The sequence below is a fragment of the Crotalus tigris genome, unplaced genomic scaffold (assembly GCF_016545835.1).
Source record: "Crotalus tigris isolate CLP2741 ecotype Arizona unplaced genomic scaffold, ASM1654583v1 scf7180000017987.690289119674:8195010, whole genome shotgun sequence".
Classification (NCBI taxonomy): domain Eukaryota; kingdom Metazoa; phylum Chordata; class Lepidosauria; order Squamata; family Viperidae; genus Crotalus; species Crotalus tigris.
This window is the reverse complement of record NW_024096758.1, coordinates 6824928-6848044: the sequence shown is the minus strand read 5'-3', so window position 1 is coordinate 6848044 and position 23117 is coordinate 6824928. Positions and strand designations below refer to the sequence as shown.

The 23117-nt window shown below is 39.9% G+C and overlaps 1 protein-coding gene across 7 annotated transcripts in view; it reads right to left on the bottom strand.

Annotated features, from left to right (window-relative positions):
• Positions 1 to 23117, bottom strand: part of SEPTIN4 (septin 4) — a 68785-nt gene that overhangs the window by 28129 nt on the left and 17539 nt on the right. Inside the window, exon 1 of one of the 7 annotated variants that reach the window (XM_039346247.1) lies at positions 10411 to 11230. The exons of 4 other annotated variants lie outside the window; for them this stretch is intronic. The gene's annotated coding sequence lies outside the window, so the exon portion shown is untranslated. Of the gene's footprint in view, positions 1 to 9830; positions 10366 to 10410; positions 11231 to 23117 lie in introns of those variants that run through there. 2 more of the 7 variants (XM_039346250.1, XM_039346248.1) reach the window with 2 other exon arrangements.

Sequence of the window (23117 nt, the reverse complement as noted above, 5' to 3'; positions counted from 1 at the left end):
ATAAATTGGTTTCATTCAAGAAAGAATACATAATAGCCAACAATATACAGTTTTATTATATTGATGGGCATGCATCTCTACATAAAGCACCCAGCTGTTCAATATAAATGAAGCATCTGATAAGCAAAACATCCCAAAAACTCACCTGCTCCACAGCAAGGACTGAACACCTGCCAGACCTAGGCTACACCTTCTCAATCTTACTAAAATCCTTTATAGAGAAGGCTTGCTTGATTGACCAAAGCCAGGATAGATACTGGAGATCAATATTTACAAGCCCACCTGTTAATAACTATGACATGTAAGGTAAACAGTAAAGAGTATGAATTAAAAAATGAAATGAGAGAAATTGATATATTTTATCAAAAGCTGTGCTAGTGAAGAAAGTAAGTATTTGAGTTAAGATATCATAAGAGTATAAAGGTACTTCAGGGAGGGTATAAAATGGTTGCTTTTCTTTAACATGTCTACATTTTTCCCCTTGTAGCCAGAACCCTTAAGAAAACAGATGCAATCCTCCACAGTGCCAAATCTAGATCCAGAATTCAGTCTTCCATCTCCCGTGCCCTGACCAATGAGTTTTGTAAGCAATTTCTTGCTTGATTTCCTGGCTCATAGATGGATGAAGTCAATTTTCATTCTCATGTGAGATCTACACTGAAGACAGACTGTTTTGCAATGCAGCTTATAAATTAGAGAAAAGACAGGGGGGGGGTACTTTTATTTGCATGCTGCATCACAGCAATGCCTGCATGGCTTAAAAGCTACATCGAAGCAGCTATTTTGAAACAGAGCACGCTTTTTGCTCAGGAAGAAATCTATTCATTCAGCTCTTACTCCAGATATGATACAGCAAAATGGAAATATCTCAAAGTGTATGCAGAGTTCCCTGCCCTTGCCTCTGAATCCACGTCTCCTGCTCCATTACTTACATTTGCTCATTTATCTTTATGTATTATGGTATCAGTTTTGAGGGCTTCTTGGTAATTTAAAAATCTATATGCTTTGTGGATTTCAATAAATATTTCTCTTACCATTCTTTTAAATCATAAACGGTGTTTCAATGTACATTTTCCTAGAAATGCAAGACATCATATGCAGTAAAGAAATATTTTAAATATTAAAAATATACTTCCAAATCCAAGAAATAGGACTCTGGAACAATTCCTCTGATGATCTCATTGCTCACTCCCTCAAAAAGGACTCATTTATAACAATGATAACCTTTTCCAAGTATTCAAATGAGCCTACATGTTGCTAAAATGGTGGACTAGGAAAAATGAGAGCTACAATCCAACACAACTAAAGGAAAGTTGACTTAGCAGCTCAAATATATGAACCCATGTTATAAATTCAATAAAATATCTAGTAATCACATATAATTACAGGCAGAGTTGTTAATTATAGGCTTGCTGAGGATGAACAGGTAATTTAAATGTTATTCACATCTGAAAATGTTAATCCCAGCACTACTCGTTTAACATATAGCAAATGGACATACCAAGAAGTTAATGAAATTAAGTATCTAGTTAAACTTGAACTGCCAGATCAACTGTCAACCAATTTAAATCCTTCTTGCTGCCTTTTTAACTACAGGACTTTGATGAGTAAATCTAAGAAAGATAATGTGGGACAAAAGCCTATTTATTTCAGCAGCTGATTTCCAGTAATGGTCTATTTTGAGTGTTGCCCATAGTATCAGGAAGACAACAACTCTGACCACAGAGTACTCACTTATTCAGAAATAACATTTGATCTAGATCAGCATTTCTCAATCTCAAACACTTTAAGTTGTGTGGACCTCAACTTCTAGAATTCCTCACACAGGTGGCTTGCTATGGAAGTTGAAGACTGCTGAATTGAGAAGCACTAGTCTAGAAACTAAGAATCACATTAACAAAGACCTATCTCCTTGATTAGTTTCCATCCAGTGCTTCTTGTCCTGCCTTCTGGTGTTTTGGAGAATAGCTTGACTCCCACTTCACTGTGGCAACCCCTGAGATATTGGAACAGTGCTATCAGATCACCCCTCGTCCTTCTCTTCATTAAACTAGACATACCCAATTCCAGCAACCGTTCTTTATATGTTTCAGATTCCAGTCCCCCAATCATCTTCGTTGCTTTTCTCTGCACTCTTTCTAGAGTCTCAACATCTTTTTAATGCAATATCATTTCTGGTCATTGTTAACCACCTCCAAAAAAAGGAACGTGAATGTTTTAAACAACCTCTGCAGTCTCTGTGAAATCATGGGGGAAAGAACATAAAGTAGTACCAGAGGACTGGAGAAAGGTATCTGTTGTTCGTATCCTCAAACAAACAGGAACAAAAAAAATCCAGCTAATTACCAACTAATCAGCCCGATGAAGATACCAGGCAAAACTCTGTAATACATTATTAAGCAGTCGGCCTGTGAGCATTTAGAAAAGAATGCACTGCTTGGCAAGAGCCAATGTGGGTTTATCAAGAATAAATCATGCCAAACCAATATGTTCTCCTTTTTTGGTAGTATAGCCAATTTAGTTGACCACGGGAATGTAGTGGACATAGTGTACCTTGACTTCAGCAAAGCCTTTGACAATCTCCCATCAGATTCTAGTAGGAAAAATGACCAAAAATGGGCTGCACTAATGCTACAATTAGCTCAATATAGAACTGGTTGAAGAATTGTAACCAGCTAGTATACATCAATAGTTCCATGTCAAGCTGAAGGGAAGTGTAAGTGGCACACCACAGGTTCTACTGAGGCTTTCTGCTGTTTAACATATAAAGGACATGAATCAGGCATTTGAAAAGATTATTAAATTTGCATATGATATAGAGACAGAAATATAAGAATCACCTTAGAAGAGGGAAGTCCATTCTTGGCAACTTTAAGACCTGTGGACTTCAACTCCCAGATTTCCCCAGTCAGCCCTTTTGGCTAGGGAATTGAAGTCCACAGGTCTTAAAGTTGCCAAAGGTGACACTCCTGCCTTAGAGGAAGCTATCAAGATTCAGAATCTTGACAAGATGGAATAATGGGCGGAAACAACCCAATGAACATCAACAGAGCAAATGTAAAATCGTACATCTGGTTAGGAAAATATCTATGGAAGAGGGGACTATAGGGATAGAAGTACATGTGAAAAGGGTTTGGCTGAATATGAATCAACAATGTGATGCAACTGCAAAAACAAAAAACAAAAAACCAAATGTAATCCATGGATGTATCCAAGGAATTATGATGTCAAGATCAAGAGTTGTTGATTTGGGCAGGGAGTTGGACTAGATGGTTCCGAGATCCTTCCCTTCCTTATATTTTACCAACAAACAAACAATATACCCACTAGCTGATGTCATGAACTCAGCAAAATATTGCTATGTTAAAAAGTCTATGTTTAACAAAACATGATGATTGACTTTTCAGGCAGCAAAAATAAAAAAACAAATCCATTAACATTCAGACAGATGAACAATCATCAGTAAAGGTAGTCCTCAACTTAGGACCACGGTTGAGCCCAAAATTTATGTTGCTAAATGAGAAATTTGTTAAGTGAGTTTTGCCACATTTTATGATTTTTCAAGCCACATTTATTAAGTGAATCACTGCAGCTGTTAAATTAGTCACATGGTTGTTAAGTCAGTCTGGTTTCCCCATTGGCTTTGCTTGTCAGAAGGTCGCAAAAGGGAATCACGTGTCCACAGGACACTGCAACCGCCATAAATGCGAGTCAATTGTCAAGCATCAGAATGTAAATCAAAGCTGGGTTTATAGTAACAATGTAACTAAAAGGTCTTTTGCACTTTCCTGGACCCTGTTGAATTCCCCAAGGGACATATCCTTCCCAGTTTGGGAAACTCTGGAGCTGTGGTGATGCAATGGTTAGAATGCAATACTGCAGGTTACTTCTGCTGACTGCTGGCTGCCTGCAGTTCAGCAGTTCGAGTCTTACCGGCTCAAGGTTGACTCAGCCTTCCATTCTTCTGAGGTCGGTAAAATGAGGACCCAGATTGTTGGGGGCAATATGCTGACCCTGTAAACCACTTAGAGAAGGCTGTAAAGCAGTGATTCTCAACCTTTCTAATGCCGTGACCCCATAATACAGTTCCCCATGTTGTGGTGACCCCCAAGTGGGTGTGGCCACCAATAAGAGGGAGTAGGACAGCTAGGGAAAAGGGAAAAAGATGGCGGATAGCATGGTTTGGTGACCCCCGTGAAATGGTCATTCGACCCCAAATGGGGTCCCGACCCACAGGTTGAGAACCACTGCTGTAAAGCACTGTGGAGCAGTACATAAGTCTTATTGCTATTGCTATACACTTATACAAATATAATATATATGTAGTCCTCAACTTACAACCATTCATTTAATAATAGTTTGAAGTGATGATAGCCTCAGAAAAAGTGACATACAATCCATCCTCAAAGTTATGACCATCGTACCACCCTTGTAGTTAATATGATCACAATTTGGACATTTGGCACACATTTATATCGGTTGCAGTGTATTGTGGTCTTGTAATTGCAATTTGAAATCTTCCCAGATGGCAAAGTCAATTGGGGAAGCCAGATTCACTTAGTGACCAAAGTAAAAATGGTCATAAAATTAGGTCCAATCATGTGATAACTCATTTAATGACTACATTGTTTAGTGACCAAAATTCTGGACCCGTGGTTACAAATCAAGGACTAGCTGTACGTATACATACAGTATACATATTTGCATGCATGTTTTCTTTCTCTAAACAGCTTTAAACAATAAGGTAATTTTTCAGCCCCAGAGATACATATCTATATTATGCCACCTCAGATTAAACAAACAGGCCATTATTTAATTAATCTACTAATTAAACACTAAATACTTATTGATAGACAAGCTCAGCAGTAGTTCTGCTCAAATCTCAGGGCACATCAGAAGCCTAAATGCAGGTGTACTGACCTCATGGGCATGTAGTTTTGGAATTGGTGAGTGTGCTCTCTGGGACCATCCAGAAGCTCATTAACGAGAGAATTAATTGGATTTGGAAAGCCCGAGTTCCTGATGCATCATTTAGTTTCAGCTATAGTTCCTACATCTGCACAGAACATAATAGCCCAGCCTCTGTGCTCCTCCAAACCAAAAATCTTGTCTTTTTAAAAATAAAGTAAAACAATTTTCCCGAACTTGGCACACTCTAAGTCTTGGGACTGAAATTCCTAGAATTTCAGTGAAATTCAGGAAGGCTGTTGAAAAACTCTAAGTATCTTGTTCCCTGCATGCTTTTAAATATGCCCTCTTTATGTGGCCTTTGTCCCATTACAGTTTCAAAAAGAACTCCTTAAGCACATTACACTGACCCAGATTTGAACCACTAGGATCCTTAGAAAAAAGCTTTCTTGGCTGATGGCTCCCTAGAGCTAGAAAATATCTCCTCTGGGAATTTGCAAAATCATTAATTCCAACTTACTGTGGATTGGTTGCCTGCAAACATTTAACTTTCTGCCCTATATTCTTACAATAAGAGCCACTCTGAATGGAGGTCAATTAACCTGTATTGTGATCTGCAAAGTAAGAATTACTAATGCATCGCCAAATCACATTTTAAACTCCATCCTCAAAACCAAATAGTTTGGAACCCACTTCAACTCTTGCATAAACTGCATAATTGAACAAAATATAATTTACATCTTCCTGGGCCACAGAGGTAATTGAACAAAATATAATCCACATCTTCCTGGGCCACAGAAAGATATAACAAACAGCTTTTGAGACAATTATTCTAACACAGTTAGTCCTCATTTAGTGACCATTTGAACTTACAACAGAACTGAAAAAAGGGACTTATGACTGTTTTTCAAACTTACAACCATTGCAGTATCCCCATGGATACTGGATACTGCAATGGTCGTAAGTGTGAAAAAATTGTCATAAGTCCCTTTTTTCAGTGGTCACGTGATCAAAATTCAGACATTTGGCAACTGGCATGTATTTATGGCACTTGCAATGTCCCCGGGAACATGTGATCCCCTTTTGCGATCTTCTGACAAGCAAAGTCAGTGGGGAAGCCAGTAACACCATGTTACTAACGTTAATAACTGCAATGATTCACTTAATAATATGAAAAGCTGTAAAATGGGGCAAAACTCCATTTAACGCATGGTCTTGCTTATCAATGGAAATTTTAAACTCAGTTGTGATTGTAAATCAAGGACTACCTGTATAGATAATCTTCTTTTAACAACCACTCGTTTTGCAATCATTCAAAGTTACAGTGCTACTGAGTGCATGGTACTGTGATCGATCCTCACAGTTGCAACTATTGAAGCATCTCCATGGTCACACTGTTGCAATACGGGTGCCTGGCAACTGACTCACAGTTATAAAACTTGCATCATCGCACATCGTGGGATCACCATTTGCAGCCTTCCCTGCCAGCTTCCCACAAGCAAAGTCAATGAGGAAGCCAGCAGGTGAGGTCACAAGTCATTCCTGTACCTTTTTCTCCTGAGGAGCCCTACCCACACTCACACTGCAGCAACCATCAACCACTGTGCTGGAGCCGGGCCATGGCACCCACCTGCCCTCTGCAGCACTTACCTGATCACTGGTCTGCCTACAAGCCATCTAAAGCAAAAGTGTCAAACTGCTGGCCCGAGGGCCGGATGTGTCATGCGGAAGCCGCACCCACCCCATTGCTGGCAATGGCAAAACCGGCCAGATTCGTTGAGCGATGTCATGTGACGTTGCAAGTTTGACATGCCTGGTCTAAAGGAAAGGTCTTGTTCTCACCGGAACTTATACGTTTTTGCCAGTTTTCCCACACTGATTTGTTGGTTGGAGGCCAGCAGGAAATTGCAAGTTGTGATCATGTGAGGTCCTTTCTCAATCTCCCGTGATCCTCACTTAACAACAGCCCCTGAGACTGCCAGGACTGCCATTGCTAAACAAGGCAGTCACCTCACGCTTTACAACCATTATCACTTAGCAATAGAAATTCTGGTCCCAATTATCATCGTTAAGCAAGGACTTCCTGTATTAAAAATAGAAAAGATCACAAAAGCCCGAGAGACTGCCTCTCACACTTCAATATGAGTCTATTGGGCTAGTCTTTTTTTTTTCCTTAATTTTATTTAATTTTCTGTAAGAAATCCAATCACATTATTCAATGATTCTCAGTTCATAAAGATAGAAACATCATGCCACTTCAGAAGAAAACACTCCCTGGATCGCTTGTCTGTTCTCTGAGCAGCATCTTCTCTGGTCATAACTAGATTTTTTTTTTTTATCTGCTGTCATACTGTAGATGTTCTGTTTGGAAGAGGACAATGAAACAACAGGCAGATTCTTCTGATGTATTTAGCTTCCTTGACTGGTTTTTAATAAAAGCTCCCTCCAGTTTCCCAAGAATCAGGACATTTGACATACTTCAATACTTGCTCACATATCCCCAAAATACGGAATGGAATTACATATAATCTTTTTGCCTTAAGCACATTCCCAAAACGTGAACCCACAGAACCAGTCATGAAACAGGCCGAACCACACTTTGACTGGTTGCAATTTCATATGCACTCATAATTCCCAATATCATCATTCCTTTGAACAACAAAGACACTAAGTAGTGACTATAAATAGCCAAAACAGGACTATGGAGCAAACAGAAGAAATTCTTAACTTTTTTTTTTTTTTACAAATAAAAGGCAGCCAAACCAAAAACAAAGCAACAGAAAACCTAACAAGGATTGGGTGTGTTAAGCAGATTGGCTGTCATTGAAAAATAATAAGAAAGGATTTGTTTTTAAAAGGGAGGGGGGAAATGTAATAAACTTCCCCGGAGAAAGGGCTTGGCTTTTCTAGTTGGCTGGAATCCTGGACAGGTGCATTTCAGTATACTCCACCATATTGCTGCAGGTGATATTTATGTCTTTTTAATCTAAAATTGTTAAAGTTCATTTTTTAAAAAATCTGTTTTGAAACTAATTTTGAATCACATCCCACACCTTAATTGTGGGATAAAGTTTGAAAGTAATAAAGGCTATCTTCTCTAAAACAGGACAGCCTGCCAAATGATTGTGGAAAACTCCTCACTGATTACAACTATGCATCTGTGTTATTTTTGCTAGCAAAGCTGAGGCAGAAAAAAAAAAAGGGAGAGAAAACCCTGAGAAGCTGTTTCCTGTTCCCACAGAACTGCCGGCTGGCTCCTAGGAGGAGAATTGAAAATATGCAGGGATTTGGCATACTCACTGGCATGTTCCTTTGCCTGACATAAAAAGTTGCCATAAAAGCTACAAGGGAGAGAGTTTGCTAATCCAGAACAGGGTAAGGGAATAAGAATTTGTTGGCAAAAAAAAAGTAACCAAGTTAGAAAGAAGGAAAAATATGTTCTAATTCTCAGGACCAGAATTAGCTCACCCTGGTGGAATAAAGCTTTGGAAGAAGGAAGTTCCATTTACTAAAAGATCTTATTTTGAGGATCGATTGACCACACAGCATCCCAAGGCAGGAGAGGGAACATGGTGAAGCAACATTCTAGCCAAAAAAGCTAATTGGTTAACTGCCAGTTGCTTATTTCTCAGCCCTTCCTACTGTCCAGATTGCTGTTATTATGGGGATAAATTGGAAGAGGGAATACTATGTGTGTTGCATTGAACTCCTAACAGAAAAGCAGGATATAAACCACAACTCATAAATAAGACAACAGACCACCTCTTCTGTTCCTTCTCTCCCCAGCCCTTGTGTACCTAGACGAGTATTTCTCAACTTTAACCACATTAAGTTGTGTGGACTTGATGCTGGCTGAGGAATTCTGGGAATTGAAGCCCATGCATCTTAAAGTGGGTGAGGTTGAGAAACATTAATTAGACAATCTTGAAAACCTGGAAGTTCAACCTATTGTTATGAGCCTAGTTCTCCCATCCCAGACAATATGTTCCATAAATTTGTCTAATTTCCTCCCAAAACAATGTAATCTGGAGAGTCTCAGTATAAGTCATTATCTCAAACTCCAGACTACATCTTACGCTGTAAGGAAAAAAAAATCCATCCTGTCAACCTATTTGCATCTATCAAAATCAAATTTTGAATTGCAGAGGATGGGTGATCTCTTGGCTGGCATGAATGGTGATCTCAAGGTTTATCTCCACTGGCCCAATGGCAGCAAGTTAGAAAAAACATCAGGAATATCTGATCAGGAACAACACCCTGCTAGAATAGTCTGCATCAGAGGCACCCTGAAAAACATTTTTTCCCCATAGGTAATGTTTGGACCATAAATATATCTCAAATATCCATTCAATACATGGAGCAGGGCTAAATGCAGGCCAATCTAGAGGAAAAAAATATCTTTTTATTGGGAGAGAAGAGACATCCTGTGATAGGGGACCCCTCTCCTCAAAAGAGCAACACAGTGAGCTATAAAGAGATCGCCATGCTGGTGCTTCACTCTGTCTGTACTAACACAACCCATCTCTTTCTAAATTAATCCAGGATCTGAATTCACATGGAATCATCATTTAACTAAGCAATCTGGGTTGCACAGCACACAAGCTGCAAAAAAAAAAATTAAGGTTAGCATTAACCACATGTCGGGGTGTAATGCATCTGCTAGTCCTTCACTGATCCACTGATCCAATTAAGGGAACTGGGTGAAACAGCTACTGAGAGTATAGTATCATCAAATGCTTTGCATATATCACACCTTATCTCAATAATCAAAGGCCTATTGAGATAGGCTGGTGTTCTCAACCCATTTCTGCAAGCTATAAAGCAAGCTGGGCCAGAGAGAGTGGCTTGAGAACAGATTCCCTGCCACAGTCTGGACTCCCAAATTTCATCAAATTCGAATAAGGTTTATTTCGGATGCTCACGCAGAAAAAGTAAGCCCCCTCTTCCCAAATCTCTTAAATCTGCTCTTCGTGCAGTCCAGGCTTAAAGTATTAAACGCGACTTCTAACCTATGCGCCGCTGCCTTCTTGCTTACGTAATGGCTCGAAATTAAAAAAAAAAAAAACTCGGTACACGCTCAGACGACGACTATCCTCCTGCGGTATAAAAACTTCCACATCTTCTAAAAATAAGAATATCATCGCTCCCAAACGAATCCCAGGAGAAACTTCTGGGCTGAAAAGCAGCAGCGCCCACTTTTTCCTACATCGCCTGCATCGCTCTGTCCGCTGATTCTCCAGCCTCCGGTGACACCCAGAGACGGGATGAAGTGCGGGGCCTCCCGGCCTAGAGCAATGGCATCCCTTCCCGGTTGGAGGGGAGCGCAGAGCATGGAGCAACCACCCCGACGGGCGCCAACGACGCGCAAACCATTCGCGCAATCCGCCTTTGGATCTCCGGGAAAAAACGGCAGCGCATTTCGGTGTAACCGCAACCGGCTCTAGCAGCCGCTCCGCTTCCTGATTTCCCTGCCCAGCCGCCCCGCTGCAGACCCCGGCTTACCACTGCAGGGGCAGCAAAATCGGCGGCTCGAGTCCCGCCGCGCCGCCAGGTGAAGCTGTTCGGCTCGCTCCGTCCCTCTCAGGCCGGCGCAGAATTAACGGAGGCTGCAGGCAGGCATGTGACTGGGACTGGACGGGAGGGGGAGCCGCGAAGCAGCACCGCAGCAGCCTGGAGGGAACAGCCGCAGCTCTCCCTGAGCTGCAGGAGAGACATCTAGACACCAGCAGGATCCTGCTGAGAACTTCTGAGCCTTTCTCCTCCGGGCTCAGTGAACTTTAAAAGGGCAGTGCCTCTGAGCATGAGCAGCATGCCTATGGCATCCTCCAGTTTCAGAAGCCTGTGCCGGAGTGTGATTGTGCAAGGTGTCGAGTTATGCAAGCTTCGGAGTTTTCCCGCATCTTTGGAAATCTGGACTGTAAAGGTGCTGTGTTCTCACCTTAATAGGCTTAGTCCAGTCACTTAAAGGAACGAGGCAGCCTACTCAAAATGAAGATGTGAGAATACAAAGTTAAAACTAGGTTTGTGTTGTTTAGCCGGTGTTTCCTTGAGCATAAGCAAAGTATAGGAAACTGGAATATTCTGTTTTAAAAATTGTCAAAAATCTCAGAAGCCAAAAAACTGCGTAAAACTGTGCCTCTGAACAAGGGCAGACTATGGCCTGAATTTCAACAGATCTGCTTTCTATGCCAGCATTCATCTTGTACATCTTGATGGATGAATAATGAGGGCTTCTCTGGACGTGTGAGGAATGCAGAACTTTCTGACTCTCAGGACTTGTTCTGGGAACTGAATCTCTGACTCTGAATGTCACCTTCAGAAGTGTATGGAGTTAGATCTAGAAGAACAGTAATCTTAGAGCCGTCATTCAGCCTGGAAAGGTTTTAAAGAGAAACAGTCCCCAAATGTAGAAATGTACTCATTTAGAAGAAAAATGTGTACTATTTCATATAAATATCATTTTGCTATCAGAAAAAGAAAAAAAATACTGCTTCAGTCCTTGGACACATTTTAAATGCAGAACTGGGGATCCATAGTACACCAAAATTCTCAATACAGGTAGTCCTCAACTTACAATGGGTCACTTAGCAATTGTTCAAAGTTATGACAGAATGCCCCCCCTCCAGCTAATTACCCCCCAATTTCAAAATTACAATGTCTGCAACTCCCCCTGTTTGGTCACATGATTGCATTTTGGGTGCTTGGCAACTGGCTCACCTTAACGGCCATTTGCAGCATGTGATTGATTTTCAATTTTTTTTTAGTTTCCAGCACAGTATTTCTGTTTTCCCGCAAAAATAAAATGCTCATTGAGTAAAATTTATTGACGATGGCATTCACTAATAACCATGGCATTTGCTTAATGACTGTCACAAAAAAAATGTTGTAAAATTGGTTCTGCTCACACTGTGACCCACAACTGAAACTACTTACAACTATAATTCTGGGCTCAATTATGATCATAAGTCAAGGAGTATTTGTACAACAAAGCAGACAGAAAAAAATTCTGAGCATGCAAACAACAAGCAGTCCATCTGTGCTGCAACCTAGAATCAGGAGGTGGAAAATAAAATAAAAATAAAAAGGCAAATAAAAAGGGGACAGGGAAAGCTTCCTTTAATCCATCCCAGATTTCAGGGGTTTGAAAGAAAGTGTCTTCATCATGTTCAGAATTCTAAGATTAATTTCAACCCTGCATGATATATGCACATGAAAGAAACTATTTGCAATGCTTTCAACTGTTTAGTACAAAAGCTTTTGTGAAGTGTTTTAGAAAACAGGGCCTCGGGCAACTGTGGCCATGTTGTACTTGCAAGAACTGAGTTGCAAAATTAAACCAAGGATCAAGGTAAACTTAACTGGGACTTTTTCTATGCAGGTGCACAACATTCCTATCTCATTTGAAGGTTATGTAGCCTATAAATCTTAATATAATAATCTCTTAGCTTCCTGATACATAGCCTCAGTATCTGCTCAGAATCAGTATTAATGAAGAAAATACTAAAAATTAGTGAAGAAAAAAATTAAATATGCATAGATAGTAATATTGACTCTTTTAATCAAGTTTTAATATTCAGAAAAGATATCAATTTGAGCAAGGCCACCTTAACTTGTCTATGGAGATTCTCAGTCAGCCAGGTCATGGTTGTCCTAAAGGTGTTTTTTCAAGAGACAACTGGATTTTCTTGTTTTCTTTCAAGAAATTTCGCTTCTCATCCAAGAAGCTTCTTTAACTTAGACTAGATAGTGGGGAATGGAAGGCTCCATACCCATTTGCACTACTCAGGTGACCTTGAGGACATAGACAAACCTCCAGGTGGCCTCAACTACTCTCTAAAACAGTGGTTCTCAACCTGTGGGTCGGGACCCCATTTGGGGTCGAACGACCATTTCACAGGGGTCGCCAAACAAGGCTGTCCACCATTTTTTCCCCTTTTCTTTGGCCACGTCCCTGGCACCTGGTGATTTTTAAGTGGTTGGGGGTCACCACAACATGGGGAACTGTATTATGGGGTCGCCGCATTAGAAAGGTTGAGAACCACTGCTCTAAAAGGATGCAAATAACCAACTGTCTGCAAGGAGTATAAATCCTTCCATTCCCTACCATCCAGTCAGAGCTGAAGAAGCTTCTTGGATGAGAAGGGAAACATCTTGAAAGAAAAACAAGAAAGTCCAGTTGCCTCTTGAAAAAACACCTTTGGGTCACCTTAACTTGTAAATAGATTCATAAAACTTTTTTTCTTTTTTAGATCTGGCCTGTCAGGTAGATCATTATTGCACTGTTTGCTTTATGTATGTGAGCCTGTCTGAATAGGAAAATGCCAAAACATTATAACAAAAATATTTAAATAACATGAAAATAAAACTTGCAAAGAGTTGATTTTGGATCTGAGCAAAAATTATTTTAAAAATGGAGTTGCTTTTTTAAAAATTTGCTGTGGATTAGGAAAAAAAGGGAGCAAGCTTGACCTAGATCAGGAGTTTACAACCTGTGGTCCACTGACCCCTGGGGGACCGCAACGTCATCACAGGGGGTTCGCGAAAACTTGAAGAATTGTTATGATTTAAATCTTGAGTCTTGGTGGTCCGCGGCCATGGTCCCTGGCCACAAAAGTTATTTAAAGGGGGTCCGTGGTAAAGAAAAGAGGAGCCTAAAAAATTAATAAAGGAGAATATTTGTATTCTCCTTTATTAATATTTCCACTAGCACTTGATGATGTTGCCTAGTTTGGGTAATGAAATGTCTGCAAGAAAATAAGCAAGCTCAGAGAGCACCAAGAACCCCTCAAGCCTAAAATATTCTGCACTGGAAGATGGTAGCCTGAGAATAACCTCAACACCATGAAAGTAGTAATGGGGATAACACACTGCAAATATCAGAGCAAACTCAAGAGATACATCCACTTACAAGTGCTTGGAACAGGGAAGGCAGCATAGTCTACAAGGGCAACCTCCACCACCTCCTGGCCAAGGACCTTCAGCTCTCCTGGAGCAGATTGAGACATATAGGCTGGATTCGCACATCATGGCAAACTACGGCTTCTTTGATTGCAACTTACAGGAATCTTGGCCCAGACAGGGTTTTTTTTTTAAAAAAAAAAAGCATGCCCACCCCCTCCATCACAAAGAGTTTAACATCCCCAAATGCAAGTGTAAAAGGCTTAAAGCAGCAAAGATTTTGACAAGAGTTTGGCCAGTATTATTTTCCACTAGTTGCTTCACTATTTCCTCCAGCTACACTGATATTGTAAATAATCCTGGGAGATGCTGTGGGGAGAGCAATTAATGCTTCCCCTTTCCCCAATTATTTGCATTTGGATCTTTTATAAAAACAAAGCTGACCTAGATGTATTTAGACAAGCACATATATCACTGTCTGTCAATTATCCAGTGATGCTGGCCTGACCAAACTTTGCTCAGTAACTCCGTTGCCACCCTGTTCCTTGTAGCATCATTTCCAGTGTTTCTTTAGGCCTCGGTTTCCAGCCGGGCTCCTTGGCTCCAATGTCAGAGCAGAAAAGTTAACTCCTCAGCTGGGATAGGATGGAGGGAGGCAGACCACTCTCAAGCCACAGGGAACAGATGTGGAGTCTGCAGCCTACGAGTGGCATGGGAGAGCTATAATTATCCACGGAGGCCCAATTATTTTGGGAAGCCTCTGGCTGGCTGCCCAGGCATTTCTTTCAATCCAAAGGGGCCAGAGACATCTTGGAGAGTAGGATGCCCAGCCAGATGGCTCTCCCTCTCCTCTCCCATCCCAGCTTCTTTTTGTCTCTACTCTTGTTCCTGGGCCTATAGTAGTTACATGATGTGACCATTTGGGTAGGTGAAGCTTCTCCCGCATGCAGAGAAAATGACTCTGTAGTTGTTGTTCCCATGCTGAGTTTTTTGAATCCAGCCTAGCCTAATCTGTGCTGCAATTAGGTGAATTACAGACCAATGAAGATAAATTAAACATTGAAAATCCACACCAGCCCTTATCCTAGCATGACATTATTCATTAATACCCTTCTCATTACCCCAGCCCTATAAATGTTTACGTATAGGGTTGTTCTATTCAGCAAAGATTTCCAGTAACATTAATTCCATGTTCTCACTTGATAGTTTCAGTTAATCTACGATGAACATTAATTGAGATCTTATTTATGAAGATGTTGTACAGACTATATTTTGACATTGCAGGACACCTTGTAACAATCCAGAATGATCCAAGAGTACAGGTAGTCCTTGACGTATGACCACAATTTTATAATAATAATAAAGTTGGAAGAGACCTTGGAGGTCATCTAGTCCTACAACCCTGTTGTAGGCCCTCCAAAGTGTGTAAATTGATCAGCCATACAAATTTGTTTAATTAATAAATAAATAGGGGCCAGAATTTCTGTCATTAAACAAGGTGGTTTTTAAGTGTAACCTTTTTTTTGCTGCAGTTGTTAAGCAAATCCCTGTGTCATTAAGTGAATCACATGGTTGTTAATCGAATCTGGCCTCCCCCATTGACTTTGCTTGTCAGAAGCCAGCTAGGAAAGTTGCAAATGAGCTTGTGATTCTGGGACCCTGCAACAGTCATAAATACATGCCAGTTGCCAAGTCCCCAAATTTTGATTGTGTAACTGTGGTTACACTGCAACAATTGTAAGACCACTTCCAGTATGTTACTTTTTTTAAGCACTATTGCAACTTCAAATGATCACTAAACAAATGATTGAGGACTATTGTATCCAAAAATGTAGACATATTGATCCACATCTATATCCAAATATGTGACTGTGTTAACACATTCACCAAACACACAACGATCTATCTGTCTGTCTGTCTGTCTGTCTATCATCTATCTATCATCTATCTATCTATCAAACTTATATAGCTGCTCATCTCACCAAAGGTGACTTTGAGCAGGGCATATTACAGATAGTCCTCAACTTACGACCACAATTGAACCCAAAATTTATGTTGCTAAGTGAGAAATTTGTTAAGTGAGTTTTCTCCATTTTATGACTTCTTGTCACATTTGTTAAGTGAATCACTGCAGTTGTTAATGTTAGTAACATGGCTGTTAAGTGACTCTGGCTTTCCCATTGACTTTGCTTGTCAGAAGGTTGGAAAAGGGGATCACATGACCCTGGGACACTGCAACCATCATAAACGTGAGTCAGTTGTCAAGCATCCAAATATAAATCATTTGACCATGGGGATGCTGCAATGGTCATAAGTGTGAAAAATGGCCATAAGTCTCTTTTTTCAGGTTACTTTGAGCAGTCACTAAGTGAACTGTTGTAACCCGAAGAACCACTCTTTGCATCCCCCTTAGTTTCCTATATGTAATGTGAGAATGATAATACTAGTCTCATAAAGTTAGCATTATTGTGATTACTAAGACATATTTCTGCATGTTTCTATCAGAGATACTGAAATGAAATACACAAATGCCGTTCAGTGCTACTGTAACTTCGAACAGTGACTAAGTGAACTGTTATAAGTCGAGGACTACCTGTATTAGCAGGTTTGATTTTGGGGGGATGAATCCAGCCTATATTATTAATTTCTGGCTACATTCACAGAACGCATTTAAACAGGTTACTAAAGTAACTCATATATATGCATTTACACATATAAACAGAAAAGAACACTGGCACATGAATTAATAACGAATTGACAGTCATCGAATAGTGAACCTGTAAAAGGCACTATAGAGATCAGCATTTCAGATTTTGGCTGGAGACAGCTTAATGTAGAGCCTTATTATTAAGTGCCCCTTGGGCCAACCACAGTCTGAATCTAGCCTATTTTACATGTTATTGTGAGAATGTAGCATTCACCCAGGAGAGAAGAGAAATTTGCAATTCTTTCTACCAGTCTTAACTAAGGAATGAAAGAGCTGTGAATGAAAAAGAAAGCTATTAAATCTGCAACCTGCCACTTACGATGGTGGTAGGATCTTTTCTGAACTCTTTAGGACCATTTTATGGTTTTGTAACATAATTTTAATTTTTAAAAAATAGTACATATTTTTTTCATATATATTTCGAAAATACATTTTGAAATAAATAAGAAGCACAGGAAACTATCCTGCCATATGAATGAGTGTAGTTGCAGGACTGTATACCCCAAATCTATAGAACTAAACTTTGATGGACACCAGTGTTTAGCAATACTGAAATATATAATACAAGTGTTTAGACATCTGAATAGGAATGATGCCTGCCTCTTAGGCATCATTCCTGGCCATCCTTTACTAAACACTGAGTGAATAATTCATCACTTTTGGATAATCTCCCTCATGACGCAAAGTCACTGTCTCTTCCCAAAGAAGGGGAGGGCGGGGAGAGGAGAGTTTAATAGCTGATTTATTTTCAATAGGAAAATACAGGTAATCCTCTTAACAATTAGAAATCAGGCCAGAATTTTGGTTGTAAGTCATTGCAGTTGTTAAGCAGAACACCAAGTTTATGACCATTTTTATAATGGTTGTAAAGTGAATCATCACGGTTGCCAAACACGTGGTCATTAAGCAAATCCATTCTTCCAAATGGGTGGTTTTTTTGTCAGAAACAGCAGAAAATGTTGCAAATCACAGTCATATGACCTCTGCAATCAGTCATAAATGTGAGCCAGTTTCCAAGCGCCCAAAATGTGATCATATTAGTGTGTGTGTGCATGCACGCTTATGTGTGTGCGCTCCCATACACACATGTGTGCTAAAGTCATAACTTGAGAATACCTTTTTGAGGACCCATCATAACATTGTGACTGGTTGTTAAGCAAGGACATACCTATTATTTTGTTATATGGAAATATATAGAGCCTAGCACTTAATCAGTAAACTATTTGGTGTTGCACTTTTAAAAAATGGGGTTGAATCAAAGAAAACAAAATGGAATGCAATTAATTGTGTATTTATTTGTTGGCAATATATCATGTTGGATAAGACAGAATCTGCTGATTGGGACTAACAGGCCCACACTGATGGGCAGTGGCTTTCCTTCGTTTTGGCAGAAATCCTTCTTAGCTCAACTTCAGGGAGAATTTACTGCAGCTAGAGCTACCGGATGTAAGCTACAAAAATTTGGACAACCACTAGCTAGCAGCAAATAGTTAGACCCTATATTTCATTTTTTTTTTTTGTCATGTAGTGATAATTTGTATTTTTGCAGTCCATATCTGGTAGCCCAACCAGTGGCCCATAGACTGCATACAGTCCCCAGTTCATTCACTCATTCAAAGTATAATCCATATTTAGAGAAAGATATTCAAACTGGTGTTTTAAAAGTAGCATTCCAGTTCTTCCTGCATAAAAGCTGAATTAAGCCATATAAGAGCCCTGGTAATATACAGACTTATAAACTAACCAAATTGGCTGTGGTTGCAAAATAGATCAAGCGATTTAAAAAGCTAATCCAGTTTTTAGCCTAACAGGTGTGTGTGCAAACAACCACTAGGTTTTTACCTAACTTCGGTAAGTATTTGTATGAACATAGCCATACAGAAATGAACAGATCTCGTAGCTGAGTGCAGGTAACCAATGTAAAGATGCATGGCACTACTGCTCATCACTTATTTCATTTTTATCTTCTGTTTTTTTCCTTTTATTTATTTAGGCTGTGGGAACTTTATTTCTCTCATATGCTAAGATTAAAGGCATCCCGCCGAAGACAGACGGAAGTTTTGAGAACTACCAAGGTGCTACACTAAAACAGGAGACACAGTTTCTGCGAGAGGACCTTTGAAACTGTATGCGTAGGCCTTTGAGTCACTATTCACTAGTGCCAATTTTCTGGGGTAGTCCATGCAACTTTCTTGGCAACATTTGCCCTTAACTTCTTCCAAAGGCTGAGAGACAAGAGAGATGGTCCAAGGTCCCCCCGCTGGCTTTGTGCCTAAAGCAGGACTAAAATTCTGGGTCTCCCAGTTTCTAAATTGATGCCTTAACAACTACACCAAACCAGTTCTCACAGCAGACTTAGGTGTACGCAAATACAACATACAGATGGTCCTTGACTTACAACGGTTCATTTAGTGACTGTTCGAAGTTAGAACACACGAAAAAAGTCACGTATTACCATTTTTCACACTTACAACTGTTGCAGCATCCCCATGGTCACATGATCAAAATTCTGACGCTGGGCAACTGACTCATATTTATGACGGTGGCAGTGTCCTGGGGTCATGTGATCCCCTTTTGTGATCTTCTGACAAGCAAACTCAAGGGGGAAGCCATGTTCATTTAAAACCGTGTTACTCACTTAACTGCAGTGATTCACTTAAAAACCATGGCAAGGTCATAAAATGAGGCAAAATTCACTTAACAAATGTTTCGCTTAGCAACATAAATTTTGGGCTTAGTTGTGGTCGTACGTTGAGGACTTCCTGTATACCCCAGTGTTGATATCTGGCTAAAATTGTTTCTTGACCTGCCCCTCAGAGACAAATGGAGTTCCTGACAAAGGATTTCTCTTTGCTCTCTTGGATTTACTAAGTCCTCATACAGAAAAATGGCTTATATTTTTCTTTAATTCCTCTTTCCAACCCAAGTATGTTGCTTCTTGTTATCCTGTTTCTTGCTGAAGAAGCGCTTGGGGTGTTTTCTTCCCCCCAAAATCTCTTTTTCCTCTATAGGGAGGTCTCCTGGGGAATCCCTTTTGGTATGTGGTCCCTAGCAGTGCTGCAGTCAAGAGGAACTTCTCTGAGGCAGTGGATTCTCTGTCTAGGCAGCAGCTGTCAATCTCATTATCATCTAGTAGCAACCCAAGTCCACTGGGACTTTTGACATGTTGGCAGGCTTGCAAAATGGCACGTGCTGGGACACTTCCAAACAAAGCACTGGGCTTCACTCATCTAAGAGAGCTTATGCAATTCATTTAGGGCAAAGAGTCATTCTTAGGACTAAAGACAGTGACAGAAATGGCCGTCTGTACTGATACACGACATCTTCCCATATTTTAAAATTATCTTTTTAAAGGTAATACAGGTAGTTGACTTACAATAGTTCATATAGTGACGGTTCAAAGTTACAATGTCATTTAAAAAAGGGACTTATGACCATTTTTCTCATTGACGACTCTTGCAGCATCCCCATGGTCAGGGGTAGGCAACCTTGGCTCTTTTATGACTCGTGGACTTCAACTTCCAGAATTCCTGAGCCAGCCATGCTGGCTCAGGAATTTTGGGAGTTGAAGTCCACGAGTCATAAAAGAGCCAAAGTTGCCTACCCCTGACCATGGTCATGTGATTTACATTCGGATGCTTGACAACTGGCTCACATTTATGACAGCTGCAGTGTCCTGGAGTTTTGTGATCCCCTTTTGCGACCTTCTGACAAGCAAAGTCAATGGGGAAGCCAGAGTCACTTAACCACTATGTTACTAATTTAACAGCTGCAGTGATTCACTTAATAAATGTGGAGTGAGAAATTGTAAAATGGGGTAGAACTCACTTAACAAATTTCTCACTTAACAACATAAATTTTGGGTCAACTATGGTGGTAGGTTGAGGACTACCTGTATATCAGTTGTGGCAAAAAACCTGGTGCATGCTAAAAAAAGCTCCAAAAATCTACTGGACTCCTTAGGCTCCATGTTGAAGACCCCAGAGCTAAAATTAATAATAATTGTAAACCAAATTTGAAAGGCAGTAAGTTTCATTACTTTGTATAAATGTAATACATGGTTAATAGACTAATAAAATATACAGTCTTCCCAAACTGCAACAAAAAAGGATGCTCACACTCATTTTGTGTCAATGTCCTATTTGCGAGGTCCTTTTCTTTCCTATCTATTTTTTTAAAATATTTTATTAGATTTTATATACATGAGGAAAGAATAGGGAGAGTGCAGGTATGGGGAGGGAAGGGCATGGGGAATTTGGGATGGAAAGAAGGTAGGTGCCGTAGTGGGGTAACCCCCAACAATAATCTCATACTTTAACAAACAAGCTACTGTCCGGATCAAAATAGTAAATAAACATAATTTATATTTTACTCAGCCATTTTAAAATAAGATTAACTATAACCATATTACTAAAGATTGATAAACAGATAAAATTCCTCTATATAGATAAATGTAATTAATAAAATCTCAACTAATCATAATTGTCAACATTAGCAATTAAGAATCACTAAAAATAAAGATGTTATTAACCTAAGAACAGAAACTTACTTAAAAATCTATCTATTCTATAATTTTAAGTTCTTTTCACATTCTAACGTGTCTCTAACCATTGATAAAAATTTTCCCAAGTTTTAAAGTAAACTGAATCATCTTTCTCTTTCATCTCCAATGTTAATCTATCCATTTCTGCGCAATCTAAAACTTTAGCAATTATAGCCTGGTCAGATGGTAGATTCTCAATTTTCCAAAATTGGGCAAATACAATTCTTGCAGCTGTTAAAACATGTAATATTAAGTAGTCATTCTCTTTCTCATAATTAGGTCTTAATATTCCTAGCAAAAACAATTCCAGTTTAAATTCTATCTGTATTTTCATCATCTTTTCCAGCCATCTATGAATCTTAAACCAATATTTCTTTGCATTAGGGCATACCCACCAGGCATGGTAATAAGTGCCTGGCTGTTATTTACATTTCCAACAAGTATTTGATACATTTTTAAACATTTTTGCTAAACGAACTGGTGTCATATGCCATCTATAAAACATCTTATATAAATTTTCTTTATATGTTGCTGTTTTAGTAAGCGTAATGTTTTTATCCAAGAAGAAGAAGAAGAAGAAGAAGAAGAAGAAGAAGAAGAAGAAGAAGAAGAAGAAGAAGAAGAAGAAGAAGAAGAAGAAGAAGAAGAAGAAGAAGAAGAAGAAGAAGAAGAAGAAGAAGAAGAAGAATAAGAAGAAGAAGAAGAAGAAGAAGAAGAAGAAGAAGAAGAAGAAGAAGAAGAAGAAGAAGAAGAAGAAGAAGAAGAAGAAGAAGACAATGATAGTATGGGCAAAGAATTTTGGATATTCTATAGACTTTTCTTTCCTATCTATTGATGTAGACCAGACATGTCAAACACAAGGCCCGGGGGCTGGATGCGGCCTGCGAAGTGGTTTCATGTGGCCCGCAAAGCCATCCTGGAAACAGTGAGGGAACGGCCCCCGCTGCCTTGGCCCTGGCCCAAGCCGGCCAGGAGCTAATGTACAATTTTGTGGTGGCACCATCATCCAGCACCCCCCGCATGGCCTGAGAGGAACAGTGAGGCTCCTCTGTGGACCATGCCTTGGCACTTGCCCTGGTTCCATCCCCTTCTGTCAGACACCCTCAGATCTGTCCCACTCATGCCTAGGCCCCCACAGGCCCTCTTGACGCGAACGATGTAGAGCTGGCCACGCCCACCCAGTAAGCCACACATCCCCGCCCCCCACCGAGGACAACCGCAATGCTTATGCGGCCCTCAATTAAATTGAGTTTGACACCCCTGATGTAGACTTTATGTAGACTTTCTCCAAACAGCCAGACAAAAAGAATATCCAAAGATGCTTCTTGAAACTTAGGATGACCAAAGACTCACAATAGACATTTAGATTTTACAATGGAGAACTGTTACCTTAGGTCAGGGGTGGGAACCATGGTCCTTTTGTGACTTGTGGACTTCAACTCCCAGAATTCCTGAGCTAGCCAACAATTCTGGGAGTTGAAGTCCACAAGTCATAAAAGAGCCCTGGTTCCCCATATCTGCCTTACGTGAATATTTGAAGAAGCCTTTTCAAATGTTTCAAAATGTGAGGAAGAAACACTTTTCCTAGAATGAGCCCAACCGCTGCATTCTCAGTCAAGCAAACTTGCATTCTACAAAAACCAATAGGTGTTTTCATTAATCCCTCTCAGCATTTTGCCTCTTGAAACTGCTTGTCCCACCCAACTTTAGGACAGAGGCTGTACTGACTTCTCCTGGCTGAAAAACAGTTTTATTTTACTCTCAAAAGGCTGCAGAATTGGCTGGCTGATTGCTAATTTAATGTTGCCACCTACAGGAAAAATGCTGTTATCTTATGAGATTGCTCCATAATTTGGAAATGTGCAACTTTTCAGTAAACTACGGGTAGATGCTAAGAAGTTGGCAAAATCATAATAAACTGAAGTCAAAATTACAATTTTAGCTGATTTATGTATTAAACCATTTTTTGCTTTTTACTCATAATAAATTACAGCTTGGTGTCAATATCTGGATGGCTTTGGGAGCACACTTGCAGTCTGCCCATAGATCAGCTCCGGAGAG